Source organism: Zingiber officinale, chromosome 1A (assembly GCF_018446385.1).
Source record: "Zingiber officinale cultivar Zhangliang chromosome 1A, Zo_v1.1, whole genome shotgun sequence".
NCBI lineage: Eukaryota > Viridiplantae > Streptophyta > Magnoliopsida > Zingiberales > Zingiberaceae > Zingiber > Zingiber officinale.
This window is the reverse complement of record NC_055987.1, coordinates 63,109,100-63,127,273: the sequence shown is the minus strand read 5'-3', so window position 1 is coordinate 63,127,273 and position 18,174 is coordinate 63,109,100.

The window sequence follows — 18,174 nt, the reverse complement described above, 5'->3', positions numbered from 1 at the left end:
ACCTCTGTAGTGTATTTTGTAGTATCTTGGATTTTTTAGGATCGTTTCATTATGCTTCTATAATTTATAAATATGCTATAGCGAGTTGTGAATTTTATAGAACCTCGAAGGCTACGGTAAAAATCGTGCCCCCCCCTCCTCCTGCTATTGGTTGCTGCATCAATAGGAAGCTATGGATTCAGTGAGGGCGCAATCAACCTGAAGCAGCGTCCTGTGTTGGTTGCTGCATCAATAGGAAGCTATGGAGCATATCTAGCAGATGGTTCTGAGTACAGGTGCATCTTGTTAATGCTGCTCGGGACTACAGTATGATATGGAGGTCTTCATTAGATGATCATGTGATTGTTCTGTTTGTAGTGGAAATTATGGCCAAGAAATTACTGTGGAAATCGTCAAAGATTTTCACAGGAGAAGGCTTGAGCTTCTTTTTGAAGCTGGAGCTTATATAATTGCTTTTGAAACAATTCCAAATAAACTTGAAGCTCAAGTATCTTTTGATGTATTTGTAGAGCTAAGCAATGGTTCCTGCTCTTCCTTCGTTGCACATTTAGGTACTTGGGGTACTCAATACCAAAGAGTAAAATGGCACAAATAGTTGAGGCTTTGGATAAGATTTAGCTAAAACAGAAATTCAGAACAGAGTTTGTTACAAGAATCTACTGCAAATATTAAGAAGCTTGCTTTTAGTGGAACCCTAGACTTGAGATTCTTATTTTGCTCAAGATGTTCCTTTTAGTGGATCCTAATTATGACTTCTTTTACAGGCATATGTTGAACTTCTTTTGGAGTGTGACACAAAAATTCTAGCTTGGTTTTCTTTCACTTCGAAGGATGGGATCAATGTTGTTAGTGGAGATTCTATGACTGAATGTGTTTCTCTGGCTGATTCATGCAACAAAGTCGTTGCTATTGGAATCAACTGCACTGCACCTAGATTCATCCACAATTTAATTCTCTCTATTAAGAAGGTAATACCTATTGTACAGTCATTCTTTTTCTCTTTTTGTTTGGAATGAAGCTTAATGCTCAATTCAGAAGGAATCCATCATTGATACAAAATTTGACAACTTATTGATCTTAGTTAGTATTTCAGTCTTGTGACTTCATATTCTGTATTCCTTGTGACTTCATATTCTTGTGACTTCATATTTTAGTATTTATTTCTTGATTGACCATAAGTTATGATGTAGGTTATTGAGGATATGTCTATACAAGTCAATGTACCCGCTCTAGCAATGGAAGAGGTAAAAATATCTTTTGGAGTTGTCTTTTAGTTTATGGTAAAAACAGTTTCGAGTCACTGAAATACAATGGTTTTGCAGGTTGCTCCATTGGCCGTCTCAGATGCGGCTATGCTTGCCCCTGAGGAGATTTTTCATGGAAAAGGAAACATCAAAGAAGAGACAGAGTTAACAAAAGAAGAGAGGAAAAGGAGACGGGCCAACCAGAAAAGAAGATTTCGAAGATTGAAAGGTATCCTTTATTCGCTTATATTTATGGTTCTACTTATTTTCATGCTTGTCTACAATCTGTGCATAATGGTCAAAAAAATTAGTGGCGAACTTGTGACAGACATGATCTACCACTTAGAATTACATAGTTTTTGTGCACATGATTGTATAATTTCATTCTGCTCTTTTTAGGTGTCCTCAAGAGTATTGGGAAGAATGCCGACAAGCTAAAAAAATGAAGAGACTTTAACAAATTAAGGAGCACTAGGAGCTGCAATCCCTCCTCTTCACCGACATCTAAGTAGAAAATCTTGTGTTATATTGTTCTACCTTTGTTTTAATAGTGTTATCATTTTGTTGGTTGCTTATGAAATTTTGTTGGTTGCTTATGAAATTTCTTCAGAATGTTATAAATATTATTTTTGAATGTTAGAAAATTGTATATTAAATTTTATTTTGAAATTTAGTATTTTGAATGATTTATAATATTGAAAAATTATGTATTAATTTTTTTTATTTTTTTTTCTAAAAAAGACAACGGTTTTTCACCGTTGTCGTAGATAGTTTAAAACTGTTGTTGAAGACCCTGTTATTAAAGGTAGACGCTCAAAGACAACGGTGAAAAACTGTTGTCTTTGAAGGAAAAGACAACAGTTTTCCACCGTTGTAAAAAATGTTGTCTTTGCCTTCAAAGACAACGGTTAAAAACTGTTGTCTTTTGCCACCCCTTTTAACAACACGGCCTTTAACAACAGTTCAAAATGGCCTACGACAACGGTGAAAAACCGTTGTTGTTTGACTTGTGTCTTTAAATCTTACACATACGTAAGTCGGAAGGGGTTCCCGGCGGCGACCCTCCGACGCTCAAGTCAGGCAAGCAAGCAGTGAAAAAGGTGGCTCCAAAGGTGTTGAACGCTTACCTCTGGCGAAGTATGAGGCTCTTTATATAGAGCGGTGAAAGAGCTCCTGCACGTCCACCGAGGCGTATACGTGTCCGCAACCCATACCTCGGTATGTGTCTGTCAGAAAGCTTACCTGACGCCATACTGCTACAGTCCAAGCACGTCTTCGATGGGACAGGAGAACACCTCGCTGTCAGACTTGGAGTATGGCCTAGCCCTAGTTCTTGTCTCTCTACCTACCACAGGCCGGGGGGTCCGTCCGGCCGGCTGGACGGGGAGTGCCATCCGGACGGCCCTCATCTTACGCGATGGCCGGACAGCACTCCCACCACGTCCGGCCTGCCGTTTGCATCGATATGCTGGGGAGATTTTCGGTAGGGTGCTATGTAGGGACTGTTAGCACTATGTTACCTTATATCTTCGGCCAAACATGACTACCACTCGGTCCCTCGTTACTGTTCAATCGAGCGTCGGAATCCCGACTCCTATCCGGCCGGCTGGGAGGTCGGCCCATCCTTCTCTGGTTAGCCGCCCGGTCCACCTGGCCTTTTGACTTCCACGTGGCGTTGACCCCTTAAAACGGGGGCCCCCTATTCTATCCGCCGGATCACTTGCCTCCCCTTCAAGTCTAGTCGAAGGAGGCAAAGTCTGACTGACTGGACTGCCGATCTGACTGAGTAACGACCGATACATTAGTCCGCTCGGCCAGGCTCATGGATGCTCATCCGTTCGGTGATATCTTGCCCGTGCCTTGTATTGCTTTGAAATTTATGCCGAATCTTCTTCTCTACTGCCAACCACGTGCGTTGTGTGCGATACAGGGCGCTCATTAAATGTAACCCGTATCTTGCTGACACGTGGCAATCTTTCTTTTGTCAGGGTATGGCGGTGGCGTCACCTCTGATGGGACAGCCGCCGTTTGAAATGAACGGCTGGATGATGACCTCGTTCTTCACGACCTGAATCGGACGGCTAAGGCCGTATGGGGCAAACGTTATAAATCTTGCGGCCCCCTCTCTCCGCCGCCTTCTTCTTTATCGACCTTCGACCCCCCGCTGTTGTTTCTGCTCCGGCGATCTTTATTCCCCGCCTGTTTGGTGCGCTCGCCATCTTCTTCCTTTCCTCGATCTTTCTTGTACCCGTAAGCCTTCCTTTTCAGCTCCCCTCCTCCTGTATTGCTTTCTTTTTCATTCTGTCGGCACTTTCTTTTAGTTTTTCTGTCAATATCTCTTCTGTTTCGACCATGGCGAGTACTTCTACGCCTACAGTCGGCGCTCCTAGTCTCTGGTATACGACTATAGAGAGTCAATTCGATGAAGAAGACGCACCGCGTCTCATTCGAACGTACGAAATTCCAGCGGACCATGAGATAGTTGTGGCTACTCCTTCCGATCGGCCTAATGATCCGCCGCCCGACACTATTTGCTTCTTCCGTGATCAATTTTTGGCCGGGCTGCGCTTTCCTCCACATCCGTTCATCATCAAAATATGCAACCACTTTCGCCTCCCGCTCGTCCAATTAGTCCCGAACTCGATTAGGTTGCTGAGCGGGGTGATAGTCCTTTTCAAATTGAACGATATCCCCTTGGACCCCCAAATCTTCCACTATTTCTTCTACCTAAAACAATCCGAGTGGGGGACCTTCATATTTCAATCTAGGTCGGGTTTCGTTCTATTTACCAACATGCCGAGCTCCAATAAGCATTGGAAGGAGCATTTCTTTTTTATGCGTCTCCCCGAGCGGCCGGCCTTCCGAACAAAGTGGCAGACGGCGGTGCCGAATCAACCGGGTCTTGGCAAATTCAAGAGCCATCCGATGTATCTTCATGCGGCCAACCAGCTGGTCGGCCAACGTTACGATATCGACAAGTTGCTCCTTCCTGGAGTAATGTATATATTCGGCTTGTCTCCCATCCAAGCCGATCTGCCTTGCAGCATGAGTAAGCGATTCTTATCCCCCTTTTTCTTTTGTGCTAACTGATTTATTCTTTGTTTCTGCAGCTGAAGTTATGTGGCGTGCTAAGGCAACCGAAAAGCTCAAGCTGAAAGCCGCCAATATTGAGGCGGTGAAGGACAAAGAGGTAGCCGAACGGGGTTTGGTTCTGACCGGCCCTGCAACTGAAGGGAGCGAGGGAACTCAAGTTGCTCCCGAGGCATCGGCCGCCCGCGTCTTCACTGACGAGGCCGCGATCAATATCACAACCTCTGCCCAGGGCGAGGAGGAAGGCCGATCGGCTGACGAGACACCTTTGGTGACTCGAAAGCGCCGTCGGCTAGAGCAAGCCGCTCAACAGCCTTCACCAAGGGAGCAGCTTTCCGAGCGGAGCGATGATGCTCATGCGGTTTTTGAGGCGGTCTCCTCGGAGCACACTCCGACTCAGCTGGACTTGCCGCCGACCATCCCTGAGGCGCAACCTTCCACCTCTCAGACTTTACGTCGTCTTAGGCGACTGGGCGACCATCCGGTCCCGATCGGCGAGTCTTCTGGCGCTGCTGCTGCCTCAAGATGATTCGAGCTGCCCGAGGGTGATTAAAATTGTCCTAAGATTTCCCTCGGAGGAATACCTACTGGCCGCCGATCGGCCATCGGTTCCCGAACAGCAGATCACCCTCACCGGTCCGCTCGCCAAAGTTTGGGAGGACGCGCGCTTACTAATACTTTTTGTTTTAGCTTTTAGCTTAACTGCCTTCGTTCGCAGAGTTGGGTAGAGCAGATTGCGGTCAGCAATCGACTGGCTGAGCTGGAGGACGAAATGAAAAAACTCAAACTTTCGGAGGCGAACCAAGGGCAATCCACGGCTGCTCTAGAGAAGAGCAAAAAGCTTTTGGAAGCCGAACGGAAACGAGCTTCCGATCTGGCGAGCGAGGTCACTCGACTTGAAGCGGTGGTCAAACAACGGGATAAAGAGATCAAGACGGCGACCACTCGGAAGCGCCAGGCCATCGACGACATGGACCTAATGAAGGTGGAGATCAGAGGGCTAGAGCAACGCATCAAGGATCTGGATGCCCTTCTGGCCACCGAGAAGGAGGGCCGCTCGGCCGATCTGCTCAAATTTGAAGGAGATTTGAAGGATCTCCATGCCGCCAACGATGCTTCCCGAGCCTCGCTCAAAGAGTATCAGGATGGGGAGTTGGCCCGCTCTGACGAAGTGAGGAAGGCATTTGTCCGCTCGGATGACTTCGGAGAGAAATTCACCGACAAGGTTTCCCTTACTTTCGAAGAGGCGATCAAGGCGGCGGTGGATTACTTGAAGACTAAAGGCCACCTTCCTGCCGAGCTGACCATCCCCCCAGAGGATCTGGCTACCGTGATGGGCGCCATTCCTGATGCTCTTTTTGATTTTGACGCGTGAGGAGTGTTTTTTATCAACTTTTTTGTATCCTCGCCGTTCGGCAAAACTTATTTTTGCTGTAACTTCTTTTGTCTGCCCAGCGTTTGACGTAAATAGATCATCTTTCCGTTCTTGCAACTTTTGTTTTGGCAAGAAATTTTTCTTTCGTCATGTTTAAAGTGTTCTTTAAAACTTCTCCGCTCGGCTTCATACTCTAACATGGACTCAAGCCGATTGTCAAAGCTACTCGGCGCGCGAACGTCACTCGTTCACGTGCTCACATCTTTAATTCCTATTAACCATGTATTGCTTTGCACCTTACCTCAAAGGGTTTTTCATATATGTTGGCCTTCAAGAACAGGCTCTGTCGTCAGTCGGCTCTTACCGTCGGAATGTATCACGTGGACGGTCTTCCGCTCGGACGTTTATAGACGCCGGCTCGTCTCTCGATATTTAACGTTGGAGCTCGACGATCTTCCGCTCGGACGTTTATAGACGCCGGCTCGTCTCTCGATATTTAACGTCGAAGCTCGACGGTCTTCCGCTCGGACGTTTATAGACGCCGGCTCGTCTCTCGATATTTAACGTCGGAGCTCGACGGTCTTCCGCTCGGACGTTTATAGACGCCGGCTCGTCTCTCGATATTTAACATCGGAGCTCGACTTTCTTCCGCTCGGCAGGTGGAGCCCGATCAGTCGGAGTTTCCTTTCTTCAAGCCGCTTGGGCGTCCTCCACATTGATGTACTCGTTGGCTCGGTGTAGCATATGGTCATAGTCTCGAGGCGGCTTCCGAACGAGCGAGCGGAAGAAGTCCCCATCCACGAGGCCTTGTGTAAATGCGTTCATCATTGTCTCTGAGGTGGCCGTTGGAATGTCCATGGCCACCTGATTGAACCGCTGGATATAAGCTCTGAGCGGCTCTCTCGGCTCCTGTTTGATGGCGAACAGACTCACGCTAGTTTTCTGGTAGCGCCGACTGCTGGCGAAGTGGTGGAGGAAGGCCGTTCTGAAGTCTTTGAAGCTGGTGATGGACCCGTCCGGCAACCTCCGAAACCACCGTTGAGCCGATCCCGAGAGGGTGGTGAGAAAAACTCGGCACTTTACTCCATCTGTGTATTGATGGAGAGTAGCTGTGTTATCAAACTTACCCAGATGATCATCCGGATCGGTTGTCCCATTGTACTCGCCGATCGTCGGAGGCACGTAGTGCTTGGGCAGAGGATCTCGTAGAATAGCCTCTGAAAATTGGCGATTAATCCGCTCGGGCGATGCGTCCGCTCGGGGGGCTTTTCCTTTTCTGTCATCTCGTCTAGGCCTTTCATCAGAAGAAGATCCCTGATCTCTATGAGCTGTTGCGGCTTCGGGGGTGCGGAATAGGGCTCGATGCTTGCTACTCCGGCCGCTCGGCTATTGCTTTCTGTTTTTGCTCCACAAGCTTGGCGGCCCTCGACTCAATCAGAGCGTCGAGTTCCTCCGTCGAAAGCGTCACCGTGTGTTGTCGTCCAGCCTCGTCCATTGTTTCCGTTCGGATGCAGGAGCGTTCCCACAGACGGCGCCAAATTGATCCTGTCCGAATACTGAATCAACGGACGCTGGGCACGTGGCGCTCTCCTAGTCGCTGATGGAGATCCCCGGCTAATCGTACGAAGCTCCAGCGAACCTGCACAGAAGTCAGGCCGGGAAGGGGTTCCCGGCGGCGACCCTCCGAAAAAAGGGGCTCCAAAGGTGTTGAACGCGTACCTCCGGCGAAGTATGAGGCTCTTTATATAGAGCGGTGAAAGAGCTCCTGCACGTCCACCGAGGCGCATACATGTCCGCAACCCATACCTCAGTATGTGTCTGTCAAAAAGCTTACCTGACGCCATACTGCTATAGTCCAAGCACGTCTTCGATGGAACAGGAGAACACCTCGCTGTCAGACTTGGAGTATGACCTAGCCCTAGGACTTGACAGCTGTCATAAGATGTTCTTGTCTCTCTACCTACCACAGGCCGGGGCGTCCGGCCGGCCGGCTGGACGGGGAGTGTCATCCGGACGGCCCTCATCTTACGCGACGGCCGGACGGCACTCCCATCACGTCCAGCCTGCCGTTTGCATCGATATTCTGGGGAGATTTTCGGTAGGGTGCTATGTAGGGACTGTTAGCACTATGTTACCTTATATCTTCGGCCAAATATGACTACCACTCGGCCCCTCGTTACTGTTCAATCGAGCGCCGGAATCCCGACTCCTATCCGGCCGGCCGGGAGGTCGGCCCATCCTTCTCTGGTTAGCCGCCCGGTCCACCTGGCCTTTTGACTTCCACGTGGCGTTGACCCCTTAAAACGGGGGTCCCCCTGTTCTATCCGCCGGATCAATACCATATTAAATAAATATGTTTTAAATATGTTTTAAAATATTTAAATCATTATTATTTTTTTAATAATAATTTTATGTTTAAAAATAAAATTTTATTATTTTTCAAAAATAAAATTAATTTTTAAAATATATTTATTAAATAAAATAAATATTTGTGAGAAAACAAAATTAATTAGCCGTTGACTTTTTTTAATTAAATATCTATTGCCTTTTTCTAATTTTAAAATTTATATTGTTTTTAAAAAAATATATATAGCATGGGCTGGCCCACCCGCATGCAGCTTGAACGCGTTCAGATCATTGAACGCGTTCAAGCGTTTAATCTTAATGCGGCGTTATGTAACACCTCGTTAAAGCTACAATGACATTATAACGCTGCTTTAACGCGGTGTTGCGGATGACCTTAGTATCATGATCATATTAATATTATATATTGATATAATTAATATTTTACCGTAGACACTTATGCAAAATATATATATATATATATATATATATATATATATATATATATATGCGAATAAACTAGTCATTATTTTTTTCCATGGATTTATATTAGTCTTTTAAACAATCCTTTATTAGTAGATCATTTGTAAATAGGTTCGTTTATATCTTATTTCAATTGATTAGATCTTTTATATATAAGATATAAAAATACTTGTTATTGAATAACAAATATTAAAGGAGATGAAAGATTACAAAAAATATATATTTTATTACATTTTAGGTCTTATTTTAATCCATTAAATCTAGCCATCCATTTCGCATTTCTTAATGTATATTTTATTATATTGATAATAATTACATTATTGTGTATATAATAATAATATATTGAAGCTAGAAAAGTGTCTATCCATTTTTACATCATGAAAACTGTCTATCTATTTTATATGTATTCATATACAATTTTAAAATATTAATTTAAATGTGTGTCACTATAAATTTAATGAGATTAAGTTTAAAAATTATAATTTTTGCAATTGGATTCGCAAAACAATGCGTCAAATATGAATATTATAAATTTAATGGTTAAACGTTAATATATCACAATTAATTTAACTTATAATTTTGAGAAATTCAAACATTATAAAGGTTTAGTGATTTAAAGTGTTTAAATTCATTATAAAATAAGAATTTTTTTATAAATTAAATACGCATTTTTTTGTAAAATAATGAGTGGAAGAAGATAATATGATAATATTAACCTTTGGTCCTCATGGTTGTAATATTGTCAGTTTTTTTTAAGAATCGTGGAGCACTTTGATTATGTCCACCCTTTCAAAAGATGTCTACTCATTACAATAACAATGTTGTTTTTCATAAAATAGAAATTTAATTTAAAATGAAACATGTTTTGTGTATTAGCAAATGCTTCCATGCATATTTAGTCCATATAATTATTATGATATTTATGCAACTATATATTGAATAAATTTCTCATTTTCAACAAATATGCTAAATCTTATTCCTGCTCTTCTCACATCTCAAGTTTTAATTGGTGAAAAATTTACTAAATGGAAAATTAACATGAACATTCTTTTGATAAAAAAAAACTACTAGTCTACTACTATGTCCTTAAGGAGAATTATCCTCTTGTGCCTCTAGCCAAGGCTTATAAGGTTATCTCAAAAGCTTTCCTCCAAATGAGACTTACAATTAAGGGGTGTTAGGCTTTTGGATTATCCATTGCAAGTGCTTCCTGATTTATCCTGATGTAATAGTAGAACCAGGAATTATAATCTATCCGGGCTAAAAATTTTTAACAAAACATAAAATTATATATATGCATTAGACATGAACAAATAATTATTAGAAACTAATGTGTCGTAAAAATTTTGATCGCTAATGCATTTTATGAAGAAAGTTTGATTTCATCACTAAATTTAGCTGTGAAATTTAATATCCGTTGCTTAGCGATGAAATTTAATATCTGTCATTAATTTTCTTAATATTTTTAAAAAATAAATATTAAGAAAAACATATAATATTATCCCACAAAAATATTTTAGAAACCAATTTTTACAAGACAAATAGAACAATTATAACTTGTATCTATTACTTTAACCCAAATCCATACAAACACTCATTGTCTCATTCATCAACTAAATAGGAAAATGGTAGATACTAAAAATATAATAGAATGTAAATTATTAATAGATTTATAGAAGTCTAAATTTGAGTAGAATCACAAAACTTATGAACCAGACAAGCGCATCAAATAGGTAACTAAAATTTTGAATTGAAATCACATCAAATTCTAGACTAAAGGTAACTATAAAAGCAAGTTGGTAACTCTAGATTTAATCCTTGGGTCATTGCGGATAATGATACTATGAACTGCATCAATAGTGATGACCTCGAAGTATTTATAAGTCGAATCCTACAAAACACGAGAGGGCAAGTATAAAATGTTAGCGGTATAAAGTTCAATAACGTAAAAGGAAAACTAATCTCACCTTATTAATCCAAAATATTAGGAGTGTAGCAAACACAAATAAATAAAAAGTCTTCAAAGGTTGAGTGGCCAATGAAATATATAGCAGGTAATGGGACAAATGTGAAAATGTATCTAATCAACCAACTACTTGAATTGCGCTCCAACTGCAGTTTCCACTTGAAGAACTTTCACACCATCAACTTCTTAAATAAAAATAAAAAAAATTAATTAGCACAGATAACTCACAAAGTAAAAAAAATTATTTTATGATCCATACATACATACACACTATCGAAGTTGTGCTCTATGATTCTTCAAAGTATAATATTCATCAATGATAGAATCTGAATCAATACTTGAAGCAAACTCTCTTTCAATGTAGATAATCATAGAATCTATTAGAAAATCCTCTTCCATTCTATTATGAAGAACTGTTTTAACATGCTTTATAACTGAAAATGCACGCTCTGTAGTTGCCGTAGAAACAGGCAAAGTTAAAATTAGACGAATCAACTTGTCGATCAAATTATAGTACTGTAATTTTTTTGTTTCAAATAACCCTTGACAAAATTCTAAGATAGTGGACATTTTTTGAAAATTTTCATGACAAACCACATCGAGCTCATAATGCTGCAACTGACACCTCAAATTATGCATTTCTTGTTCAGTGAAGTCCTCAGGATAATACTTCTCAGCGAGAGTACAAATCTTATCAATGTTGAACCAATTAAAATTATATTTTGGATACAAAGCAGAGCTAAGTATAAGAAGTTCTACTATCTCATCACTGAATCTAGAGTTCAACTTTTCTAACTGAAAATCTATTATAGCATTAAATATATCATAATGAAAGTGATGCTCAACTCTGATGACATCCTTTGCTGGCATGAATGACTAGAATGCTTATAATGAGCACTCATCTCCGGTATATCAACATCCAATCTTGTGCAAAATGATTTGACATATGAAAGAAGAATATCAAAATCATCATTTCTCAATGTCAGAAGAAGTGCTTTAGCTATAGACACCAAATCCATTGCATTTACGATATCAAGAGATTTTTGTTGCAAGACACGACAAAGTAAATCTGTGATCGCCATAATTTTATGCATTAAATTCAAAATAAAAATAAAATCAAAAGATTTCATCACTATTAAGGAACCACCAGCTTCCCCACGATCGAAGTAGAGGAACCATCAGTGATAATATTTTCAAGCACATTAATAGTTGCATTATACTTATCTATGAAGTCACAAATAGAATCAAAATAGGAGCTCCAATGAATAGTTCCTACTCGATGCAAAATACCAATCTAATTAGCTCCTCGTCCAGTCTCGCGTTCACCAGCAACAACAGAACATGTAATTTCATTAACTTGAGCATATTGTAACTCGACATTGCGTTTGGACGAAGATGTAACAAGATTAACATTAGTCGTCATATTTGAAAAGAAAAGTCATATAGAGATCTCATTTTCAGCAGCTGCAACTAACGCTAGCTGGAGTCGATGGACAAAACAATGTACATAATATGCATATGAGTAATCTTTAAGAAATAAAGCTTGCAATCCATTAAAAGCACCACACATGTTACTAGCACCATCATAACCTTGACCCTGCATATTGTGTATTTCTAGATTATATCTGGTGAGAACATCACATATTTTTTTTCTTAAGTGTTGTAGCTACAGTGTCATGAACATGCACAATTTGAAAAAAAAAAATGCTCCTATAAAAAACCATGTGCATCAACAAATCTCAAAATTATAGTCATATGTTCTTTGTTAGATATATCCTTCACTTCATCTATCAAAATACAAAACTTAGAATATCCAATTTCATCACGAATTTTGTTTTTGACTTTATTACCAATAATATGCAAGATTTCTTTTTGAACTTTTGGTGAGGTATATTTTGCATTTCCCAGTGCTTTCTCTAAGATTACATCGCCAATACTAGCATTCCATTTTCCCAAAAGTTTTAGCATCGCAATGAAATTACCATAATTTTGGGAAGCTGAAGATTCATCATGACCTCTCAATCCACATGCCTGCAAACTAAGCCAATGGACGCTCTCAATTGTTGTCGCAAGCCTTAATCAATTCTTTTGAATATATTCAGAAAATTCTCAATTCATAACTTTATCTATATGTCAAGTTACATTCATCACATCAACAATAGATTTTACAGATTTATTATGCACTGAGTTGTAACTTTCCATATGGGACAAAAAGGCACACTTGGCTCCATCATTAACGTGTTTCCAACTTTTAAACCCTTCAATTGTAAATGAAGATTGTTGTACTTTACTTAATTCAAAAAGATAACATGGAAAACAAAATGTTGCATCCTTTGAAGGAGAGTACTCTAACCATGAAAATTTTTTAAACCATGTATATTAAAATCAACGATGTTGTTTTCCTGATTCAAACCGTGGGTACTCCTTCAATTTGGGTTGATATGGTCCCATTTTGATATAAGTTCATCTAATTTCATTACGATGATTAACAGGATGTCTCCACATGGAAATACGCAATCCAGGATCTCGTTCAAGTAAAGTTTCATCAAACTCAACTCTTTGAGATTTAGAAGGAGGTTCGAACTCTTCGTTAGAAATGGATGTATTGGTCTTGGTCCTCTCGGAGGATGAAGGATTATCAATTCTTGGTTTAAAGAATGATATAATATTATTTCCCCCTTTTATCTCTTGATTTTGTTGGGTTGCAAGGTTGCAAATATAGTCCCACATTGAAAACACATGAAAAAGATCATGGGTTTATAAGAGAAAAGATATCTCCATTGGCATGAGGCCTTTTAGGTAAAGCCCAAGAGTAAAACCATGAGGGCTTGGGCCTAAAGTGGACAATATCATATCATTGTGGAGATATCTAAATTCTTTTCAGATTTGACATTAAAATAACCTAGGACCAACACATTTTGACATAATAAAATCTTATTAATTTTAAATAATGATTTCTAATATAATTTCTAATATAAATCTCACTTTCTCTTACATAGATTCAATATCAATTGGAATGGCTAAAAATTAAACATTATTTAAAGTAAAAAAACACTTAAGAAATCAACTAGTTTAAACTCTAAGTAAGAAAAAGATTAATAAAAAGAAATAGAAATATATATATATATTGTCCTTTCTGCCAAGTGTAACCACATATTAAAATTAAAGCTTGGCCATATATCTAGTCAAAGAATCTTTAATTAATTTCAACATTGTATTAAAACTTTGATTAAGCATTTAATCATGTATATTTTTTGCCATTGTAGATAGTAATAATTAATAGAATAAAAATTAAAAAGTGAAAATAAGCAAACAGTTTGTCGTTTGTTGTAGCATTTCAAACTAGTTGTTTGATTCGTTTAAATATTTAACTGTGATGGATTTAGGAATGCATGTTAATCTTATAATTAGGTTATTGATTAAGCATGCATTTCAATTAGCTGTGATAAAAAAAACTTGGGATCAACTATCAAAGCAAAATATGAGACATTTTAATTGAAGATTAAAATAGAGATAATAGTTATTTATACTTACAAAAGTTATAGAGCAGTAGTAATCACAAAGCAACAGCGGAAGAGAAAAGGAGGGGTAAGGATCGGTGGAGCAATTGCAACGTCATATTTGTACAGCAATCAAGAGAGAGAGAGAGAGAGCAACAACAATCACGAAGCAAACTAGCAATCACCGAAGAGGAAAAGAGGGATCAACAGAACTCAAAAGAAATCAGAGTCATGGAGGAGCAATCGTGAGAATCGTAAGAGCAATGAGTCGACGGCAAGAAAGACACGATGAGAAAAAAGAAATAGACGAAGAGTAAAAGAGGGATTAGGGATATTAATTGCAATTTTTTTTTTTTAAAGTTTTTTTTTCAAATTTGTTTAAAAAATCAAATGTCATATGAAAATAAATTTGTCCGCCCAATTGTAGAATCAACAAGACACGAGAATTAGGATATAAATTAAACAGGGCATGGGCTACCGGGTTAAAAAATTCACTAATATACAAAATAAGAGAAAATTTAAAACTTAAATTTTATATATATATATATATATATATATATATATATATATATATATGGTTTGGTAATAAATTGGGACCTGGGTTGTAGCTTGGGTACCTTATTATGTGCCTCCGCCTTTGTTTTGATGGTCGGTGGAAAATTTTCGTGGGGTCGGATCAGTCATCCCAAATTCGACGTTACCCAACCTAATTAATCTTTTTTTTTTTAAGGGTTGTCTCAAAAGGATACAACAATTGAAATCTTGATAATAAGACTCGTTGCTATCTATCACCGACAATGAATAAATTAAGTTCTTAGAACTAAGCATGAAGCCTAGCACACTGCTAAGGAGATTATGGAATCTCTACAACAAATGCTTGGGGCATGAGCAAGCTTGTTAACTATAAAATGAATAATGGTTCTTCAGTTTGTGAGCCTGTACTGAAAATAATTAATCATTTAGATGAAGATGAAATGAATGACACAAACAACAAAACTCAAGTTGACATAATTCCTCTAACTCAGGACAAAATATGTCATGAACCATAAGATGTATAATCCCATAAAACTTCTATATAGATGAACTACAAACTTATGAAACTGTTATAAATGATAAGAGTAGCAAGTCAAATGTAGTCGAGCCTGAGTCATTTGGGGATTTTGAAGAGGGAATTTTCATTTAGACAGTTGGTAATGAAAAAAGATTATAAATGATGACATTTAAGACAATACGATTGTCATTCAATGATAATAAATATCTATTTTTAGCCAATGCTTATTTTATTCCAAGATTCAAATGCAATTTGATTTTGGTTTTGAGGTTACATGAACAATTTATTCCAGTCTCTTTTGATATTGACTTTATTTTAATTAATAAGAATGATATGAATATTTATTCCGATGATATTAAGAATGATCTATTTTTTATTATATATATAATTTTGTGGCATTTAAATCTGGTCATATTAATATAGATAAGATAAAAAAAAATTAGTAATGGATGATCCTTTGAAAGAGATAAAAGTTGACACTTTACCTTGTAAATCTGGTCTAGAAGAAAAAATGATCAAAATATAATCTTTGCCTAAAGGTGAAAAAGCTAAAGCACCTCTAAATATTATAATTTTATGATCAATTTATTGGGGAGAGCGGAAAGTAAATTTTTACTGTAGAAAAGTTTTTATCGTTTATTTTATTAAAATTTTTAGACGGAAAATAAACGTAATACATCAATAAATAATTTTAGAGCTAAAATCGATCATCTTAAAATTGTACAAAAAACAGTAGATGGAATAATAAAATGACACATGTACCTTTTTTTATTCATAAAATTATACTATATATAAAAAAAATAATGTATGGACTCTTTTTAATTTAAAAAATTATATATGCACCAAAAAATAAAGCATGTATTATTTTTATTTATAAAATTATATTGCATGTATCCACTTTTCTTTATCAAGATAAACAAAACATATAAAGAAAGAGATTTCTTTACCTTTTTTTATCCTTTCTCTTCTCTTCTTCCAAGGATAATTTTTCATCATAAATTTTATTTCTATTTTTCATCCACGCTTTTGAATAAACAGAATAGTAATGTCACAGTAAGAGAAAGTTATAAATATTTTATCTTATTTATTGATGATTATTCAAAACATAGATTTTATTGTCACAGTCTAAAAGTTTGGAAAATTTCAAATAACTTACGTTGAAATATCATCAAATCAATCAAAATCTTTTGATAAGATCAAGAGGAGAAAGAATACATGGATTATAAATTTAAGGACCACTAGATTAAGAAAATAAAATATTTTACAACTCACAGTATTGGGACACCCCAATAAAATGATGAAGTCGAATAAAGTAATCAAACTTTGCTTGACATGATGAGTTTCATGTTAAGTTACTCTTCTAGAGTTGTAGAATGGTTACAAACATAGTTTGAGACACATCCGTGCATGTGCTAGAGGGAACGATTGGAAAGTTAAAATCTCATTATGTTTTGTACGCTATCCGAAAAGGACAAGAGGAGGCTATTTTTATAATGCTACTGGAAACAGTTCTTTTTTCCCCGACAAATGCTACGTTTTCCTTGCATAACTATACGACAAATTTTAAATACAAAAGTAAAGTACCTTTAGAGGAGTTGTTGGCTGATGAGATCAGCCCCATGCTAACAAGGCTTGTTGAACAACTAAGAGTGGGACCAATAATCCAGATGAAACACCACTGTCATAACGATCAATTCGATTCTTCTGTCCCAAAATGTTTCCTATCCCTCTATCCCATGCAGTAAACGACAAAGAAGAACAGTATTTCTCATGTGAGAAACATGTGATGCCGAAGAAAAACAAGTCAAAATCGTCGAAAACACTGCGACGCGAGAAACCTGTTCGCGAACTCACGCCGCCCTCTCTATGCCCTAACAGTCCTTCCCACGCCGTCTATCCCGATGAAGGCCCACCGGTGCGCAGTTCAAGCCGTCTTCCGACTGTCGACGGCAACAGAGACTCCTTCCCACGGTGTCTGTCCCGACGAAGGCCCGCCGGTGCCAAATCCCATCGTCTTCCAACTCTCGACGTGCCCTAACATTTATGTGAAGGTCAATCCCTTCTCCTTCCCTAAACCCTTCGTCGTGCCCTAACATTTATCTTCCTTGAACCTAAGAAAACCATTTAACAATTAGTCTGTTGTTAGTTATTTCTCTATGGATATTTTTTGGACTCTTTCTTGAAAACCATTTAACCGTTTAAGCTTCTTAACTTATGTTGGAATCTTGTATTCAATTGTTAATTGTGCACATTTGCTTTGCTTTGAAGCTAGTGTAACGACCCGCCTTCTACTAACTAAGCTGTAAGCTTATCGTCACATTATGCTGTGCTAAACTATTCCCTGACCATCACTAAAACTAGACGCGGAAGCTGTACTAATTAAAATTTTGCTAAGCTGTTAACATTTCTTGGTGCTACAAGTACTAAAGAGTGTAATCTAAGTATACCTAACATATACCACATCCCCTATGGTCAAGGAACTGAAATATATGTTTCCCAGCTGTTATCAGACCTCCCAATCGATCCACGGATCGATTGGAATGGTCGGATCGATCCAGGAATCGATCCAGATGGCTACTGTATGCGGGACATAAGTTGGATCGATCTAGTGATCGATCCAGCATGCTACTGTGCTCGGGGCAATAATTTGGATCGATCGGCTGATCGATCCAAGCTAGTCAATCGATCCAGTGATCGATCCCAGAGTTCTCTGTTCGCAACGGAACTGGCTGGATCGATCGACTGATCGATCCAGAGGCCTACTGTTCGCGGAACAGATTGCCCAATCGATCGGCTGATCGATTCGAGTTACTGATTTCGTGCCAAATGTCTGATTTCGGCACTGTTTCGTGCCTCAACAACATTTCCAATTCTAAGATGGCTAGGAAACACTCTAACGATGACAACTAACATTCTAACATCATGTATCTAACATTCTAAGCACAATCTAAAGCATGGTTCGTTAGCTCATGGCGTCTAACATACTAAAACAAAGGATAATAGAAATACTAAAGTTCATATGCTTAATTGGAATTGCTGGATCCCTAGGATCTTTATTCCATGTTCCATCCACACACATCCTCATCAGTGCATTGACCTCCAGCCTCCGCTAGTCCATCTTT